This window comes from Corvus brachyrhynchos, unplaced genomic scaffold, assembly GCF_000691975.1.
Source record: "Corvus brachyrhynchos isolate BGI_N302 unplaced genomic scaffold, ASM69197v1 scaffold239, whole genome shotgun sequence".
In the NCBI taxonomy this organism is placed as follows: Eukaryota; Metazoa; Chordata; class Aves; order Passeriformes; family Corvidae; genus Corvus; species Corvus brachyrhynchos.
This window is the reverse complement of record NW_008246057.1, coordinates 8,656,924-8,677,208: the sequence shown is the minus strand read 5'-3', so window position 1 is coordinate 8,677,208 and position 20,285 is coordinate 8,656,924. Positions and strand designations below refer to the sequence as shown.

The window sequence follows — 20,285 nt, the reverse complement described above, 5'->3', positions numbered from 1 at the left end:
AATAGGAAAGAAGCTACATAATAGCCAAATAGATCATGCATTAAGTAGCAGGTAAGTTCACAAATTGTGGTGTCTACATTGTGGATGAGATGTTGCAATACCATATCTGGGTAGAAATTTATTCAGTTTAAGGATGCTTTTAGACTTAGGCCTATGCATAAATCAGCTAAAAAGTCATACAGTCACCTGTTTTTTGCTAAAGAGAGATGCACTATAAGCCTATGTCCCTTAAACTCCATATTTTATACTGACGTTCTGCTTCTGGATGTCCCACAACACTGGAAGAGCAGACAAAGTAATGACCTAAGTGAATCTTACTGGAAGATAACATACATAGTATGTATAATTAATAGAGGAGGAAGAAATAGTTTGGAAAAATATAAAAGAATTTAGCCAACCTCACTTTTAAGCAAGTCTATAAAAATTTTAAGTGGAAGAACAATAAAAGATGCGAAGTTCTGTGGAAAAGAAAGCAAATATTAAAGGAGTTTGTTGTAGGTAGATTGTACTAATCTATCCAGGTGTTGTTCATTTACAAAAGAGCTGTTACTTTTAGACAAGGGAAAACAGTAGGCCTAATATACCTATAAAAAGGTAAAGCCAGTGCTATGGTACCAGCCAACAAAATGGATTAGTAGTAAGATTGGAAAGTAAGACTGAGACTGGTTGAAAAGAATGACACCATGTTACTATTAAGAAAAAACCTGAAGAAAGTTATGACTGGAATTTCTCAAGGATCAATCTTGGAACAATTATTTAATACTTTCACTGATTTTCTTTTTGTGCTGAAGTCATTGATTTTTATAAATAGTGCTGAACACACGAAGTCAGTAATCATCATCCAATCAGAGATGTGCTGGGATATCTTGAAGAAAGAAATAGAAAAGATTGAGGTAATAGAAACTGAATAAAATATTCAACTACAGAAAGCAGTCTCTGTACTGAAAAACAAAAATAAATTTCTGTTCTAGGTGATCAGTGGACCAGAGGGCACATTTTACAATAGCAAATAAAAATATCTTGGCTTAAACTCACAGAATGGAGGCTGAGAAAGGGCGATTGCTCTCTAAATGCATCAGAGGGGAATAAACAGCACGGAGGGAGGAGAACTAATTAATCTAGAGGACATTGCTGGCACAAAACCAAAGATTCATTATAAAATTTAAGTCAGAAATTAGAGGAACTATCAGAGGAATGAGGAATGTCCTTCTGATAGAAGTAATGGAATCAGCTTAATTGAAGTAGAATCTACTTAGTTTATAAAAGTATACATAAGATACGATTGTCTGTAATAGGAAACAGCCAAACCATGTGAGTCAGAAGGCCTCTGAGAGTCTTATGCTCAAGCTCATCTTCACCAAGTGTTGATATTTCTGTCTATATGTTCACAGAGGGGAGAACACAGTGATCAACCATCACCAGGTGTAACCTGTCTATAGAAAACAAGTACACGGCTTTTTTCATATGGTGTTAAATTTCATGTTCATGGACTTCCGTAGAGGCAGGAGGGCATCAAGGCAGAATATTACCTGCAAATAAATGAAAAAAAAAAATCTGAATTTTAATTTGATGCAAAAACCCCTCATGAAGCCAGTCAGTTATGGGCATAATGCCTGTATTTGAGAATACACACAGATTATATCAGAGGACATATAATAGTGTAAATCAATCTTGCACTTTAAATAATTACTTTTTCCCATTCAGAAAAAAATGTATCATGTCTAGGATTCTGTCCATTATGTTCTACTTATCCTTCATCCTCTTTCTTATTTGCCCACTTCTCCCTCCCAAACTCAAAAACTCTGTTAAAAAAAGTTGGCTCTTATCTTCTATGGATGGGCTGAGGACATTAAAACACTTTGGTTTTTTTATATTTTCTTAGTCAGAAAAATGTCAGAATAAATGGAAATCACAAAACCCCCTGATTTTATGTGTCTTTGCCTATTCAGTATCTGTACTGTTGGTATATCAGGTTGCTTGCATTTTAAAAGGATAGAAAGTAATAAACCCTTTTTTTTTAAAAAACCTGAATGAAGCAGTTTTTAGTGATATTAGCAGAAATTAGTGATATTATGCCACTTAAAACTGGCAGAAAAATCAAGACTAGTATCCATAATTGCTGCTGAACAACATTTATTCTACAGCTAAAGAAGGATTTTGGTTTTCAAGACTGTCAATCGGACACTTTCTGCAAGTCATACATTGACCTTTTCTGTAGAAGTTTAATAATTTATTTCCTCTGTTAAATGTAAAAATGTCCAGCCTTTGTCCTCACTTTGATTCAATGTTTAAAAAAGAAAAGCAAAGAAAAAGGCTTGACCTGCCTGTCCGTACACATGCATTGACCCTTTGGTGCTCTCTTGATCTTTATGAGCTGGCAAAATAAAAAATCAGAACTATGATACTACACAAACACTGGTAAATGCAAGGCATTTAAGATGTTCTTTTACCTTCACCCTTCTACTTTCATTCCTATCCCATTCATTTAGTTTCGAGTGATGCTGTTTTTATGATTCCCATTACCTTATTTTATTGTAATATATGGTTTACTGAAAGTAATGACCTAGATTGCAAAACATTCTACACTTCATGATAAACATACTAAAACTATGTTTACATACACGTTTTTTAAGATACACACATGTAAAAGTCACAACTAAAAACAACTTAAAGGTTTTAAAAATGTTTCAAATTTTTCAAATGTTTCAAGAAATCTTAGCTTGGGGATGCTAAAGAATTCATTCATCTTCTCCTCAGAGATATAAGAGAAATGATGATGGGAGAAGGAAAATCCGAAACAGTTGTTGTCATGCAGAACAAACTCTTAATTAACAATACAGTATTAACTGAGTTATGCGTCTCATCTTTCAGGAGATTTATATTAGTATCTTCAAAAGGAAAAACATGCAAAAATTCACTGTTCTGCCTAGTTTCTATTCTTACTTACACTCCATACTTTCCCAACTCTGTACAGTAATTTTCTCAGAGACAACATTCTGATCACAGAGGTTTCACTGGGAATGAGATGCAGACATTGCCTTCAGAGGGCGTTAACATACTACCTGAAAGGCCATGAACTAAAAAGGACAAAGATCATCTGCTAGCTAGAGGATTACAAACTCAAAAAGTCTGAATTCATCACAATTGCTGAATAGGAGGAAAAAAATCCTAAATTGTTTTACAAGACTTGATTTATGATCAATCATTTAAAGTGCAATCCTTTTTTTAAAAAACAAACATACTGCTATTTTTCATATTTGTTCTCAGTACCCTTCCAAAATAATTTTGAAGGAGACAGCCTTTAGTAAAGCTCAGTCCTAACACTGGACAAAAATGTGCACTCTGAACTGTGCTTATGCATTCCCTGCAGAAAAAACCAAAGTGTCAAATAGCTGAGAATTTTTGTGCTAATATTCATTAACCTTGTAGAATAAGTAATTAACTGTTCTCTCCTGTACAAGCTCACTGTCTACATTTCAGCGGATTGTGTTCATAATTGAAATATAAAAAAATATAGTACATGGTGTAAGAGAGGGTATTAATTTTAAGTGATATCCAACCAATAGTGTAATTGAAATGTGTTTGATAAATGAATGCACCATCCTATGAAATGAATGTGTTGTGCATTATGGGACTTTTTGAGTAAATAAATTTGTAAAAAAAGTAAACATAAGCAAACTTAAGCCATAGAGGAAATTCTCACCTTGAGCTGTGTAGATGTGTAGTGATACTTGTGCTCTGCACTATTAAGCCAAATGGTTATACTGGCAGAAACACTGCCCTTATATAAACTGGGAATACTTCTGAATTCAGTCAAGATGAAGACTCTGGACAGAATGCTTTTTGCTGGAATGTGAGAAGATTCCTCAGCTCTAGGAAAGGATTTGGAACAATGCTTAAAAGCACTTAATGATCTAGTATACTAACAGTATATACATGAAAGTATTAATTGTACTGACATAATAAACGTGCTACATGAATATTGAGAATGCTCTGTTCAGGGACACTTGAGAATGTTGTGTGCTAATTTTTAATAAAAGATGGTATAACGTGAGAGAATGCTGTTTCCAAACTCTTTATTAATGCAGCTGTTTAAACTGATCAACTCCATATTGAAGCCTAGTAAAAGCTGAGGGTTTGTTGTTGCTATAGCTGTTCCAGTGTATTTGGAATACAACAAAACTGACTTTTGGAGGCAAATTTTGTTTGGTTGTATTTTGGGTGAGTTCTCTGATTTTCACTGACACAACTGACTTGTGGTAGGCTTCCAGGTACTGACACCCTAGAAGAAATAACTGTTTTGGGCAGAGTGGTTGGCAGGTATTTGGAATACCCGAGATTATTCTCACGAAGAGGAGAAAATATTCCTAGCGCCAAACTTTCTAAAATGCACATCAATGTATTAGAGGGATGAATGTCAAAAGTCCAGTTCCTTACACACAAGAAGACTCAAACATTAAGATATCTGTCCCAGTTTTTCCTCATTACAAGCCATTCATTCCCAGCCCACACAGTGCTACCCCTCCAAAATTACTTGTTTCTTGTGCTGCTCTGTGTTTATTTGTTAGTGACCTGGTTATTTTGTTATGCTCTCGTTTACTGAAGTGATCTCTGAATACGTAAATGGATGGAAACTTTTAGCTGAGGAATCTTCTAGGACAGTGAGGACTAGAACATCATGCTTGTTTCAATTAAGGAAAGTGGTAAGATTCCCTAACCTTTTGACAGTGCAGAAGAAGTGCATAATTGCCTCTTACACTTTGCAAAATTTTCACAGAAAACCATGGGAGTAAGAAATTTAGAAGTGTATTGGTTTTGCATGGGCTTTTTTTTTGGTAGTGGGGGGGGGCACAGAAATGGCTTCTGTGAGAAGCTGCTGGAAGCTTCTACTATGTCCGGCAGAGCCAATCCCTGGTGGCTCTAAAGATGGACATGCTGCTGGCCAAGGCTGGGCCAATTAGAAGTGGTGGTAACGCCTCTGTGATAAGAAATTTAAGAAGAAATCAAAACAAAACTTGTGGCAGAGTTTTAATTGTGACTAGGGAAGAGGGGAGTGAAAACATATGAAGAGAACAACATGGAGACACCAAGGTCAGTGAAGAAGGAGGGGCAGGAGGTGCTCCAGGCTCCGGAGCTGAGGTTCCTCTGCAGCCCATGGTGCAGACCATGGTGAAGCAGCTGTGCCCCTGCAGCCCATGGGGATCCACGGGGGATGCAGAGATCCACCCGCAGCCTGTGGAGGAGCTGCTTGTGCTGGAGCAGGGGGATGGCTGGAGGAGGCTGTGATCCAGTGGGAGACCCAGTGGAGAGAGAGGGCCCTTGCTTCCAGGCTGGAGCAGCCTGTCCTTGGAGGACTACACCCCTTGGAAGAGTGACCCACATTGCAGCAGTTTGAGGGGTACTGTTGCCTGTGGGATGGACTCACATTGCAGCAGTTTTCAGAGAGGTATTGCATATAAGATGGACTCATGTCCGAGAAGTCCACGGGGAACTGTCTCCCATGGTAGGGACCCCTCAGTGCAGCAGGGGAACAACTACTTTCCCTGAGCAGCAGGAGAAACAATGGGTGATGAATTGACCATAACCCCCATTCCCATCTCCCTGTGTTGCTGGGGTAGGCAGTAGCGCTGGGAAGGAGGGAGGGATGTGGAGAAGGTGGTTTTAAGTGCTTATTTTACTTCTCATTATCCTGCTCTGATCCTGTTAGCAATAAATCACTTCATATTAAGTTGAGACTGCTTTGCCCTTGTGTCTTCTCCCAGTCCTGATCTCAACTCCTGTACCCTTTGTTCAATTTTCTCTGTCTGGCTGCAGCAGAGGAGTGAGCGAGTGGTTTTTGTGGGTACCTGGCATCTGTCAACCCAAGACAAGAAGGTTTGATTTTAAATTTAAAAGAAACAGGCCTGACCCATTGTAACCTGGGAAAGAGACAGACTGGCACAATTAGCCATCCTATTGCAGTTTACACCAGCAGAAGCGTGGTCCTTGAGCACAGAAGCTAGTAAAATATATCCAAATAAAAAGATATGTTGCAACAGTAGAAGCAGAAGACAGAGGAACTCCATGGTGAATTCTGATCATAACACCCTCTTTAATGTTGCATGAAAAATTGTATTTGTCTGGACAAAATAGAAAAAAATTTTGTCTGCTACACAAAGATAGTTTTCACACAGGTAAAGATTATTAAGGAATGATTCTTCAGACCTATAAAGATTTACAAATATAATAAAGGAAACTTTCATGTGTTTTCCATTACTCTAATTCTTCATATTTTGATTAAGTCAATAGTATTCCTTGTGAATGACAGGTTAAGGATTTTGAGCTTGATTTTATGACTATTTAGCCATATGTATGCCTGTTTAAAATGCAAATGCAATTGCATGCCTAGTTTCTACATGTAGGAAATTACCTTAACAGATATAGAGACAGCATAATCATATCTGCAAGTGTGCATAATTCGCTGTGTCTGTGTATACAGTTATCTGATTTGTTAATGTAACTGCAATAATTGCATGTGCATATACTGCTATGTCTGAATTATCTGAGAAATTTAGCCTTATGTGGATTTTGTGACTTCCTTTGATTTTATTATCTAATGAAAACAAGCAGTGTGTAAAACAATGAATATGTGATAAAAGTATCTTGCATTGTTAAATACTAATCCTTTCCATATTATTGTACTTTCCATGTTCTAAACATAATACTTAAGACCGTTGTTAAAATATTATGTATAAACAATGGCAGACTTTGCTTGTTCTGTCAACTGGACAATCTATTGGACAAAGCAATCTATTGTCCTGGGCAGATGTTTGCTAAGGCAGTCCTGTACAATATTTAGGCTCATAAACTATGAAAAATGAATTTCCTAAATCTTGTCTCCATACTAAAGAAATGGCAATTATAATTTTTGCCAATGTCTTTTTGGTATTGATTTTAATTCAAAAGAATTCAAAAGTGAAGAAGAAAGCATAAACAATTTTCAATTAATTTGTGGTGGTATGATGTCAGGTGGAAGCTTTTTGAGATCACTTTTTTTTCCCTGTGTGCATCCTATGATAGTAGATAAGAATCTGGTAAACCTTTTATTCTGGTAGACAAAAAAATTGAAATAATATCTACAAGCCTCATTGTTTCTTTGCACATTTGCAGAGTCACTAAGTGCATTTTCAGCATGACATTTTTTGCTAAAATTGCCATTTTTCTATGTGTTTGTCCTCTTTTCTGTCTTTATTCTGATGTATATCTCAGACATTGCAAACTCATTCAAGTACAAACAGGATCAAGTGCATTACTCTGTAAAATTTTGTGCATTTTATATTGTTTAGAAAGTGTGGTTAAAGGATTATTAGATAATTTGCTAAGTAGTTAATCCACTGTTTTGCACTCAAGAAATAGAATTACTCCCACCTTTATTCAAATTTATTAATTTACTTCTTCTAAATAATTTTAAAAAGAAAGTTCTCAGTATTAGGTGTGAGAAAGCACTTGTCTATCAAATATTGACACATTTATTTTAACTTCTTACCACACTCCCTCCTTCTTTTGAAGGCACAAATAGAAAAAACTTTCTGGAAAATGGCTTTTTAATGAAAACTCGTAGCATCCTTAAAGTGGGAAAATCCTAAATGAATGGAAAACTAGTACTAAAGACAGAGAAAACAAAGCTATATTTGATTCTGCTGGTATATTAACATATGGAAGGAAGTATTTAATAATAATTTTCAGAGCCTAATTTCATCTGTCATGCAGAAGATAAAAATCTACTATCAGGCAGAGACTAATGAAAATATATTGGTGGGCTGTGATTATGCATTTTTCTTGGTAAATATTTTTCTGTTTGTTCATTTCACTGAACACTAGAGGAGAATACAAAAATTCCTTGCATTACATATCCTGGATGAATTCCATGAAGTATTTAAGTTATATGAAAGCAGCTATTGTAAACCTTTCCTTTATTGTCCCATTTAAAGCCACCAATTAAGACCAGTAAGGAAGCTATCCAAAACATTTCTGGAATTGTTAGCATTCCTTTGTTACATTAAACCTAACCCACAGACAAAGAGATATGAATTACATTATCACATCAATTAAGCATTTGAGTATTTCGTCAGATTAATGTCAGAGGAAAAATTAAAGAGAATCTCGAAATTATACTTGCATATTTTAACTGCTAAAAAAAAATCTTTAGCTGCATCTACTCTAACTGTTGGTCTGTAGAAGTTTCATTACAGTTTTCTTCATGATCCGGATTCAGTTCACAAGTTTAGTTTGGTTGCTATTCAGTTGCATCCTTGCTTTATGTACATAAAGTTTTATGCCTACGTGGCAAAAACAAGTATATGCTTGACTAATTTTCCATGTAAAGATGAAAATTTGAAGGAAACAAACTCAGTGCTGTACTTGCAGCGGTAAAACTCTTTATGCAGTTAAGGGATTGAGTTTGTAGTGTCACCTTAGACTAATTTAAGATATCACCAAGGAAGGCACGTATTAGACTTTGGTGTGTACCTGCAACTGGGAATCTGAAGGGCTATGTAATTTTGCACACCCAGTGGATTAAGGTGGCTCTGTCTGACAAACTACATCAATTATCAGTCTTCATTTAAAAATATCTGCAGAAAAGTGAAGCAAACTCCCCAAGTCTGACTGGATGTGCAAATGGTTTTAATCCAAGTACACTCTCTATATATATTTATGCACTTTCTGCTTTGCAAAAATGAAATTTTCCAATTTTCATCTTTGCCACTAACCCTTCAGCTTTTAAAAATTAGCTGCTCTTTCAGTAAATATTTAATCTGTTCAGTTTTTTCCCAAGTATTTTAAATATTCCAAGTATCCATAAAAATTACTGAAGTTTCAAGGTAAGAAATTGGTTGCAAGTATTTCAAAGCAAATTTTAAAACATAAAAGAAATGAAATAACATCCCCAGTTCTTCAGCTCAAGACTCGACACATCTTTGAAAGATAAGTGTTAGGTAGAACAGAAATTGTTGAAAACTGTACAAGAATAAGGATTTCTAATTCAAAGATGTGTTTCATGCAAGGCATCTAATGGGGCCTTCTGGCCTTGAAAATATGAATCCATGAGTATAAATCTCTGAAACATAAAATGAAATGTTATCAAGATTTTGTCAGGCAAAATATTTTGTCACTTTTGCACAATGTCAGCTGCAGCATTTTCCTAGGATATAATTCTCAAGAAGATGCCACTTTATTTGCAGAAAGAAGTTTTCATTTTAGCTGGTTAATGAAGCATTGTGTTTAGAAGCGCTTCTTTTTGAGTAAGCTGTCAATCTGCTTTGCTTAAAGGGATATAAAAGCATTTATCCCGTGTGTGAATTCACACTTCCAGGTTTTTTCAAAATCTGTTTTCCTCATCACCATCTAGGAGAAAAAAGAGGAAGGGAAGGCCTTAGGGACATCACAGACACTCTGTGGTATGATTATTTGAAGTGTGAATGGACCTTGGCATGCCCTGGCCCTTCTCCTGTATCTCATTTGCCTTTTTGACAATACAAGGGAGGAAAGAATGCCAGAAATCTTGTCTGTCAATGCACATTACCCAGTCTGAATTCTTACTGGAACAATGTGGAGAGGTGTAACTAGATTTTGGAAAGAGCTCTGGCTTAGACTACAGCTGAAACTAAGCAATATACCTAAAAGAGAGAATGTGGCAAGTTGGGACGCAGCTATAATAACAATACATTTATTCAAGATATATGAGATCTCCAATTTAATACCATAAGGCCTGTGTAGTCTAAGAACCCTCAAGTAAGAATTTGCTGTAGTGCCTGTCCAAAATATCTTGTACTTCATGCCAAGATTTATATTTCTAGACATATGATCATCTAGTTCAGCCCTCTTGATCAAGGTCTTTTCCTGCCTGGTGGATTCTGAATTAGGAGGTGCCAGTCATCTCCTTTTGTGCCCCTGAATCCTATCTGAAGTCTTGCATTTCTTTCTGCAGTGATGCCAGTGGTGAGTGGCATTGAACCTTTCAGTTCAAGAGGCAAGCAGTGCCACCTCCCCCAGCTTCCCCTTGGACACCTAACAGTGAGAAGGGAGCTGGTCATCCCCTGCCTGATGATGGGCTAGAAGACTCATGTTCAAGAAAGGCAGTCAGACAGAAAGCCCAGTCTAGTATGTAAGGAAAACTTCAGGGGACAGGCAGAATCGCATTGGTGATACTCTTCAGTAATTTTTCTGACCAGCTTGATCCTCTGCTCTTTGCACTAGCTGTGGTGGTCCTGTTCCCAGCTTGTGTCCCACCTCAGTCTTCATGGTGTGTTGTAGCGGTGCAGGTGGATACTCTGTCTCCTGAGAAGAACTCAGACAACCAGCTGTGGTGGTCAGCAACCCAAGTCCAGCACGTAACTTCAGTCATGGTGAGAACCCATGATTCCCTTGTTCTAGCTTTTGCATGTTTTCCCCTGATTGGTTAATATTTTGTCTCCTAGTTTTATGTATGAAGTTATGTATATTCATTTCCCTTCTTTAATATGTATTAGTTCTAGAAAGTTCTTTGTTCCTCGACGCCCCATTGGATCCTTCCCTGAGTCCCTCCTATGTGTTGTTCCCATTGGTTCCCTTCCTGTCAACCCCACCTGCTTGTCTCTATCCCATTGGCTGAGATCCCTTTCCCCACCTATTCTGTACCCAGTATAAGATCCCTGGACCCTCCCACCAGTTGGTCTCTTCGTCCCTGTCATTTCACGGGAATTAACCTGCGTGGAACACATACGGAGAGTCCTCTCTCTTTTCTTCTTTGCCTTCGCCTGCGTGCCTGCAGAACAGTGACAGAAGGATGCAGCCCCTTTGGGTGAGGAGCTCTGCCCCGTTTTCATTGTGTGCTGGGCACTGAGTGCCGCCTTCCAGAGGGGTTTCAGCGTTGACCTCCGGGCTTCTTTGTGTCGGCATGCGAGGGGAAAAACCCCCTTCTACCAGCTCCCAGTGGCTGAAAACCCTTCCAGTGTGTGTTGTAGAGTCTTTGTGAGGTGGATTCCAGGACCAGAGCCACGAACCCAAATCCAGACATGGCAAGGCTTCAGGTCTTGAGTCATGGTGCAGCCCAAAATCTTTCTGAGGCTAATTTGAGTACCATTTGAGTGGTATTTTAATGACAGTTGGTATCTAGATCACGAGTGTTAAAGGCCTTGGCTTTACAATATAGCTGTTTTAAATCACACATTTGTGTACTTGTACTATTTAAAGTATACCATACTTAAGTTGTTAAATATGACACGAACATTACTTTCTAGAAGTACTGTCCTTTTAGGAAAATCTTAAACATTACAAAAAAAAAAAAAAATAGTACTGGAAAGGGCATGACAGATTAGAGTTACATAGATATATATATATATATATATATGTGTGAAAATTCCCTCGCACTAAGGCAAGAGGAGTCTATTCCAGACAACTACATGGGAAAACCATGCTATTATTTGAAGCTATACAGTTTTATTAATGAAAAACTGAGGTTATAATGTCATGTCTTTTAAGAATAATATGTAGAGGTCTTCTAAATCAGAGAATATAATGAAAATATAAGCCTGATAATGGACCAGTGCCTTTCTTTTGTCTACCAACAATCTCTGATCTCCAATATAAGAGGCTTCAGATGTTTCTTTTTACTGAAAAATGATTTAAGACCTGTACCTTTTTAAGCGTAACACTGAAAACAATGTTAAAAATAGCAGTTCAGTTACCACAGGACAATAGATTTTTGTGGTTGGGTGATGTAAAAGCCCTCAGGCACTGAGAGCAGGCATTTTAACAGTTTAAAGCAAAAAGGAAACACTAGATCATGCATTTTACCTTGATATGTCAGATGGAGAGATTTCATCCAGTAGGGCATGCTCTGGGCTGAATCAGGGATGATGCTGATCTATAACTTGCTTTTTTGAGTCAAACTTTCCATCCAGACACATCAACAGTTAGGGAATAAATGTTTTCTCTTGATAGTTTCCTCCATTAACTTATCCCTGCCAATTTCAGAAGAGTGCTCATAATTTCTCATTTGAATTTGTCTGGTTTCAGTTTTTTGCCACTGGATTAGACACTCTTCAGAGAATTTCTCCACAGGAAGGTTTTATACAATACATTCAAATCCCCTTTCTGTCTGCATTTTTATAAAGTAAACAGAAGGACTTGTTACAGCCTCTCACAGACATTTCTTTCCACCTTTAAATATATTTATGGCTTGTTTTCTGAATGATTAGTCAATGTCATTTTTAAAACATAACAATAAGAGAATGCTAGCCTTAACTGATTCTGCAGTGTTATAAGCATGCTTTTTTTTTGCCATTGCAGTAGACTGTTATGCAAACCACTGAGAATGAATATCAAATTTCTCATCCAGCACTTCCCAGCCGAATCTCAGCTTTCCAGGATATAGTCCATCATTCTGTAAGTATAGTCTGCATCTTTCTAGATTTTTTACTTCGCGTTCAGTGGTGTTTAAATTAATTCTGTGAATTTACTAAGCAATGCAGGAAAACTTTATGTGATTGTCTTGGTCCACTAATTATCCATTCTTTCTGAATGACTTTGCAAAATACACTGGAATCAATACTATGTTTAATTCCTGATCAATGACAGAGGTGCTCAATAATGTAGAGTACTGATCACCATTAAACTGAGTTCCCACACTGAAAGCTGCCCATGGCCAATTCATAATCTGTTCAATGTACATCTTGCTTATTTAGTATAGACCTTTTTTTCTAAAGGAAAAGTGTGTTATGCAGTACAGAGTTAAACCCCAATACTCCTGACAGCTTATGTTATGCAATGCAGAGGCAGATGGAAATAAAAAACTGAATGGAAAAAACCTTCGTCAGGCACTTCACAATGAACAGCTGAGAAATCATGCTGGTTTGACAAGACATTTGAAACAAGCATTCTGACCAGCCTTAAGTATATCCTTATCTTTCCTGACTTTTTAGTCGATTCCCAGGTCAGATTTTTCCATTAGTCTTATAGAATATAGTAAAACACCTTAAATGAGAATTAAGGACCCTAAATTAGGATTAAATTCATGTTTACTTTCTGCAATGCTTGGTATACTTTTTGATCCCCATCGGTATAAAGAAATCTATAGGATGATTGACACTTTCAGTCATATGCTAATGATTTGAATTAGAAGTTTTTAAAAGAAATCCTGGAAAAAATTAAAATTTATATTAAACATTTTTTTTTCCCTGTAAGAAGGGATCTTCAATGTATTTCACTTAACTTTTTAAAATTAGGGGCTTTTTGTTTTGCAGTTTATTACCAGTTGTTTGCTATGGGCAGTGCAAATCTGGTTCCCATTGGCTACAATGGCAAAAAATGTAGTTTTGCTGGAGATTCAGAATATTTAATGTGGTACAATATCAGTTTCATATGGGAAAATACCCTATGCTGATCTCCTCAAATTGTAGTTTCACAGTATGTCAGCTTCCATGACGACAGCAGTTTAATGCATTTCCAACCTCTTCATCTCTGCTGTGCTAACATGAGCTTTCATGACGTTGGGGTCTTGACTGAAACAATGAAGCGATGCAGGTCAAAGATACCCCAAGGGGTATTATAATAAAAAACCATTTTATTTTCAAACCAGGTGAGTTCAGTGATCTTGGTGACAGTGAAGCCCCACAAAGAATTGTGTCAGCTCAGCTGTGCCCGGAAATGGTGTGAGGGCACACACACAAGAAGCTGGGACAGGGATGCACACAGGGAACTTCTTGCTCTTCCAATCTGGTTATACAAAACTGGCAATGTTAAAGTAGCGTGAGTTTTAGTTAAAGTTAGTTATTAGCCAGCATCAGGCCAACTGTCAAGTACAAACATTTAAGATCAAGATTTGCCTCAATTCCTGGGAGGGGAATTTGTGTTTAAATTACTATCTTAGATGAGCTGCCGTGCCTGAATGCGATACATTTGTGTCCAGTCGTGACAACCAAAAGTGGCAGCACAGGTCTTCCATTCATATGTGTTGTTTAAATCATTCAGGTCATATAAAGGATCCTGAGATCTATTCTTCTAATGTAAAGGAACCTTCCCTGTCCAATCATCCACTCTGGTAGTCACTCTTGCACTGCTTCAAGGCAGTAGTATGGGATCAAACCCCCTTTGCACCTACACACCCCATACATACTCAGACCAGGTCTCCTTACTGGCTCCACCCTAGGTTTCCCAGAGCAGAGTCTCAGATGATTGAATCTAAAACGATTTAGTCATTGTGCAATAACTAAATAACAAAATAACAGCTTGAGCTGGGTGACTTTGAGAAGGGGCCCTGAACAAAGGAACCCCCATGGGCTTTTATACCCTTACAGTGCAAGGGTGAGAAAGCCTGTGCTCAGGCCTAGGCTTCTGCCCCCAGAGCTCAGCCTGCATCTCTCACTGCAGCTGCACACAGGAGTTCCTGCACCAAGGGTATTCCTCCATGCCAAACAGCATCATGCAGTGTAAATTCTAAGTGCAGTGAATGTGGCAGCATTGAATAAATGTAGCTTAAAATGCATACATAAAGAATTCAAGATCTGATACCATCTTTCTAAATTTCTGTATAGCTGTAAAAAGCAAAACTTCTTCATTTAACTAAAGTTATTTGTGTTTGCCTAAAAACTACCGCAAGATATATAACTTGTATGGCCAGTGGACATATGCATGCATCATTTCTGCTGTTTTCTGTCTATTTTTGTTTGTTTAAAAGATGATGATGTAGATTTCAAAACGTAAAACCCCAGGCTCAGAATTTATATTGGATCATATCCAAGTTATCCATCCCTATTTCAAAGCATCCAAATTTTATATAATGTGTTTTCCAATTAGATAGCTTTTTGAATTCTTTTTCAGATTTCAGTAATGTAAAATCCTTGTCCAGAATATGCCATACTAATTCCATGTAATCAGATTACATGTGTGTGGCAAAATAGGTTTTTATTCCCTTCTATCACCTAACTAACGAGATAAGGAATTCATCTAGTAGGTGGTATAGCCACCAGTTTATAATATTCTAATCACCCTGTTAATTGCTGAGGGTTTTTTTACTTTTCATTTGCTCAAAACACTTGTGTGTGAATGAACATAAATATATTTTCCTTTTATTTTGCAAGGCTTAATTGCATAATTCTTCAGAGTGATGTTAACTAGTGTCAGAATGATTTTTATAACTATTCTTCTACCTGTCTGTCTTGGTTTTTATGTGTTACTGTTATGATGCCCTTTACCATAACGAAATAGCTTTGTCTTGCCTTATATGAATTTAGCCACCCATTCTTCTCTCAGTCTCTCTCTGTAAATATTGAAAATAAAACCGGATGTTTGAAACAATTTTTAAACAATGCATATTGCATATATTTATGCAGAAAATAGAGCCACTTAAGTAATAACTGGCAGAGAAACATATCATGAGCAAATTTTAGTGGCATAATTTTCCCCTCCGTTATATGTTTGGCTTTTCAGTTGATTTCAGGTAATTTAATGTCCGTTTTCTTCCTATTGTTTGTTAACCTGTTTGTTTGTGTGAAACACTATAAATACTGTCTCAGCATGTTGCCGTAACAATTGTTTTGTTTTCACGCATGTGGCAGAATCCTGATGACATTGTGAAACTACCATATAAACGCTTTGAAGGACAAGTGTCTGAGATGTATGATCACAAAGAAGTAAGGGTCCATGTTTTCTATATTTTCTATGCTGTTTTATTACAAGACTGATACTAATTTGAACCATCTTTAAGCTTACTAATAACTTCATTATAATGCTGTTCATTAGAAGAAACAGAAAGCAGGCTAAATTTCATAGTGGGCCAGTCTGACATATATGATGGTTTACTTTCTCTTCCCACCCTTCTTCAAGCCTCTGATGAGAGTATGGCATCTGTGGGTTCAAAAGTGCCATATGTAAATGACTGAATTCTTCTGCAGACATAGCTAGACATGGTGGTTGCTGTTTAAAGGTCTGGCTGACACTGTGATGACTTATGTATGTGACAGCTCCATTGATTTCAAGGCCAGTTGAAGTCAGTGGAAATACTCAAAATGTGTAAAGGCAAAATGCAAATTCTTCCTCCATCTCAAAGAAGTTTCGCATGAAGAAAGGGCTGCACTGTCAAATGGCAAACACAAGCTTTAAAATGGTAGTGTTCTAGAAAGAGAGTATCTGAAACCAGAAATTATTCATTCAGTGCAGCTGATCATTGTTTGAATAGTTTTTCTAAGTGAAAAGAATTTCTGCTAGTGGTCAGTATGGAAATCCTAAGTAGAAATGTTAAACTGTGTGCATATTTATCATGTGAATTTTGTGGTTGAATTTCTTTTTGTGCTTTTGTGTATTTTCTAGTTAGGTGTTTTTAGGGCAATATCATACTCTTCCTAGACAAAGTGAGGCATTGAGTTAGTGTTTGCTATTGACCTAGGAAAGGTCTACACCCATCTAGAGAAACAATTCTGTGGGCTGTCACTGTGTCTGGACTGAAATCAATTAGGCATTAATATATTTTGAGACAATACTAAAGACAAAAGCACCTGCTGCAAAATCACACTTGCTCAAAGGAAGTGATAATGGTGAACCTTAATCCAGCAGTTTATTGGCCAGTTCAGCATGAATTTTTATCTCCGTGTTGGTGCTGTGGATTGGAGAAGGGATTTGGAGATTTTGCCATTCACACAATCATAATTACTTCCTTGGACTTTAACATCAGAAGAGACCAATTCATGTAGTTATTGCTGCCCACACAAACCCCTAGTATTTCCTCTGAATCTGCCTTCAAGAATAATAGTGATGGGTTATCTAGCAAACACCTTTTGGAATTGCAGGCAATCTTGGTACTCAAAATTTGCATAGAGAAAAATGCACACATCTACTGGTGAACTATTAATTTTAAATATTTCTTTCATCTTTCTATTGATGGAATCTTAACTAAGCTTCTCTCTACCAGATCTTTTTCTGTTGGTATTCAATCCTCCAGTGGGCTTCACCAAGACTAGAGGCTTCTGCTGCACCTCCACATCAGCTTTCTGTAACTCATAATTTTGTGTCACTACTTTATTTCTTCCTCTTGATCAGCAATGTTTCAGGTTGCAAATCTGCTATATCTCTCTGAAAATGAAATTCCTTAAAATAATGTGTATATGGTTTTTTTTTTCCATTTTACATGTACTTCATATAAGTGTGTACAGATGTGGTCATCCTGATTTCTTATGTAAATGAACAAGAAAAACCAGCACTAGATCTGAGCCCATTTAATGTTCTACCTATATGAACATGACCTGTAAGCACTGCTTATGAGTTGTCAGTGACAACTAATACCTCTTCATTTTCCTTCCTCCTTTTGTCATCTGATCCCTTCTAAATGGTTGAAGCAGTGGTTTCTAAATTTTTTAATCACATAAAACTTCCCAGCAGAATTAAGTAGTATTTTGTAGAATTTACAGAAATGAGTGAACAATTCTACTTTCTGTCCTGTTTATTATATTGGTGGACAGGCAGCTAGAACTGCTGGGGGATTTTGTTTACTTGCTGGCATGTTTTTGAGGTTCCTCTCAATGAAACCAACATTCGGGTAAAAAGATTAATGATTTCTTAACCTAAGAAACTGACTGTACACTGAAGTGGAGACCTGACAATGAGGGCACAGCAGCTAATGTGCTATGTGTTGGTGTCACTCACCTTCCAGGGAGGCTGGACATATGCCAGAGATGCTAGAATTGCAATATTTTCCCGAAGTTGTTACTGAAACTCAATAATGCAAGCCAACACCTAGTATCACCTGCTTCAAGCAGTTCTTTGCCTTGCAGATGCACCTAAAGTCAGCCATGGGAGGCACAAGTTAGTTTAATATACAGTCAATGCATTGAAATGTGACAGCTGTGAAATTGGGAAATATGAAAACCAAGAGCAAATGGATCAACAGCAGCATAGAAGCATAAATGCCTGATTAACTGGAGGCATTTTGATGATCATGTTCAGGACAGGTTTCTGGAATCTTCCCTCAGCAGCAAAAGCAGAAGTCTTGAGGGAATAGTTCTCAAATGGTAGTTTCATAATGGTAAGGTATTTTACAGCAGGAGAACTTTCTGAATGTAGGAACCTTGCTGAAAAATACATAATTGTGGACTGGAAAATGATGCTTAAGGGTTTTTATTGTCTTTCACTCACTAATGTGACATACCTGTATAAGACATTTACAGAGTAAAATATATTAAAAATCAGAAAACAGGATATTATCCTCATTATGCCATTACTTTAAAATGTTCTAAAACAGAAAATAAATCTGGAAAGAAAAAAGTATTCTGCTTAAAACTGTTGAGGCTTTTTTGTTTTTACTCTCCACCTTCACTTAGAGGTCAGCATTTATAAATGTTTAAGAAGTCAGGTTTAAGACTTGTTTCATGTAAAAATAGAATTAATTTCAAGGTCATGAAACGAGAGAGAGTTTTAACTGTTACTTATCCCAGCTGTTTACAAACTTACTGAAAGGGTTAAGTAGCATACTATCAGTCATGCATATGAAATTCGGAGTGAGAGGAAGCAAGTGGATTTGAGGTTGTTCTCCTTCAGTTCATTCAAGGTTCACTGAACAGGAAAGTGAATTTTTATTATCACTTCCTGTGAAAGAGCAGTTGACAGGACCCATCAGGGAACTGCCAGAAACCTCAAGAGTTTTGAGTATGAAGCCCAGAGTCCATTGCAAAGTTTCCATGACAACACACTCATTAAAATAAAAGGAAATTGTGCCTGATATTTACAGCTTTCAGCATACAGTTGAAAGCCTTGTATTTCAGATTTCCAGAGTATTTACACCTGGGACCCAAGAATGCAGGCTGTCAAGAAATAAAGGGTAGTTGTAACATTTAGCTGTGAAAGTGGAAAGGTTGTTTGCAGGTTAGATTTCAGAATTCTTCAATTTCTTGAATTGGAGTGAACATTTCTTCTGTCTCTTTGTGTGGTGTGCTAAAGGGTGAAATGGACTTAATATTAGCTCAAAAACAGTCTTAAGGGAAGGTTATAGTGAGAGCAGTTTTACCGAAGACAGGGGTATTCTTCCAAGAAAAGGGACTTAGCTCTGAAAATAATAAAGTTAAATTTATTTAGCTACAAATATCTAAATTGTGAAAGATAAATCATCACTGATACTTCCTCAGGTGTGGCAGCAGTCATCAACATTGTGGTAAAGAACTGCAGGGATGAAGGGAGACAATAATAACATAGGTTGTTTATTTAAGGTACTGAAGTCCCAGTGAGTTCTTTTCTTTAGTATCCCTACTGCTTACACTGCCCTTTTACACCCTCACCCTTAACAATCATGTTGGCTCCCTCTTTGTGACTTCTATGCCAGGTTATTTTATTTTTACACAGGTGATAAAGCTCAAAATGTGGATAAAATAACTAAGTGGAAAAGAGCAGGGATGCCAGGGTAAGGCCAGTAACAGAACTAGAAAGTACTGTCTGACCTGGGCCAAGAACAGGTCTTATTGTCCCTGATTCTTCCATTTCTGTGAACATACAAGAGGTCAGGCTATAAAATTACTATTGTTTATTTTGACCTCTGAATGGGTGAATCTCACACTTATCGCAGTACTTATCACATTTACTTCACAGTAATCAAGTACATTGCTCTTAATAGACATTGTAACAGAGTTAAAGAAAAGAAAAACACCTTACAAATAGACACAGGCAGATGTATACTTCAAATTACATAACTGCCCAGCGTATACATTAATTGTACATTATACTGAGTCCTTTTTTTCCCTGACTACTGGCTTTATGCCGGCTGCTTGCCCAAACAGGTATCAAATTGCACTGTGTGAATAACATCTGAGATGAACAAAAACATCAGTGAGGGATGTGTGTCAGCTGCTTGGGAGGATATGTTTATGCACGCGATTTTATCAGAATTAGCCTGTTTATAGCTTCTGATTTGGTAAATTGCCTGCAAGGTCAGACAGTTGGACTCCTTGCTTTCCCTTGGTCTCAGTGCTTGGGCTTTGATGTCCTTTGGGGCTGATTCAATGCAGCAACATTTGTTGCTGCCTTTTTTGCATCTGGTCAGATGGAATAGAGACTTGGCTCAGCAAGAAAGTGCTGTCCCTGACACTGAGGTGTCAACAATTCTGTGCCTTCAAAGGAAAGGAACACATTTTGCTGTCTTCCCAATTCATCAAATTTAGCAATTTCCACAAGTAATTCTTGAAGGAAGATTGCAGTTTCTCTCTTCTCTACCCTGAGTTTGTAGTCTTCCCTTGTTAGCTATAGCTGATTGTGTTCATTTTTAGGTGGCCACTTTAATTTCTGTGGTT

At 37.2% G+C, this 20,285-nt stretch overlaps 1 long non-coding RNA gene across 2 annotated transcripts in view; it reads left to right on the top strand.

Moving 5' to 3' along the window:
- The first annotated feature begins 10,710 nt into the window (after positions 1-10,710).
- Positions 10,711-20,285, top strand: part of LOC108449563 — a 21,006-nt gene continuing 11,431 nt past the window's right edge. For both annotated transcript variants that reach the window (XR_001865779.1, XR_001865778.1), the window contains exons 1-3: positions 10,711-10,819; positions 12,310-12,405; positions 15,576-15,650. This is a non-coding gene — a long non-coding RNA (uncharacterized LOC108449563). The remainder of the gene's footprint in view (positions 10,820-12,309; positions 12,406-15,575; positions 15,651-20,285) is intronic.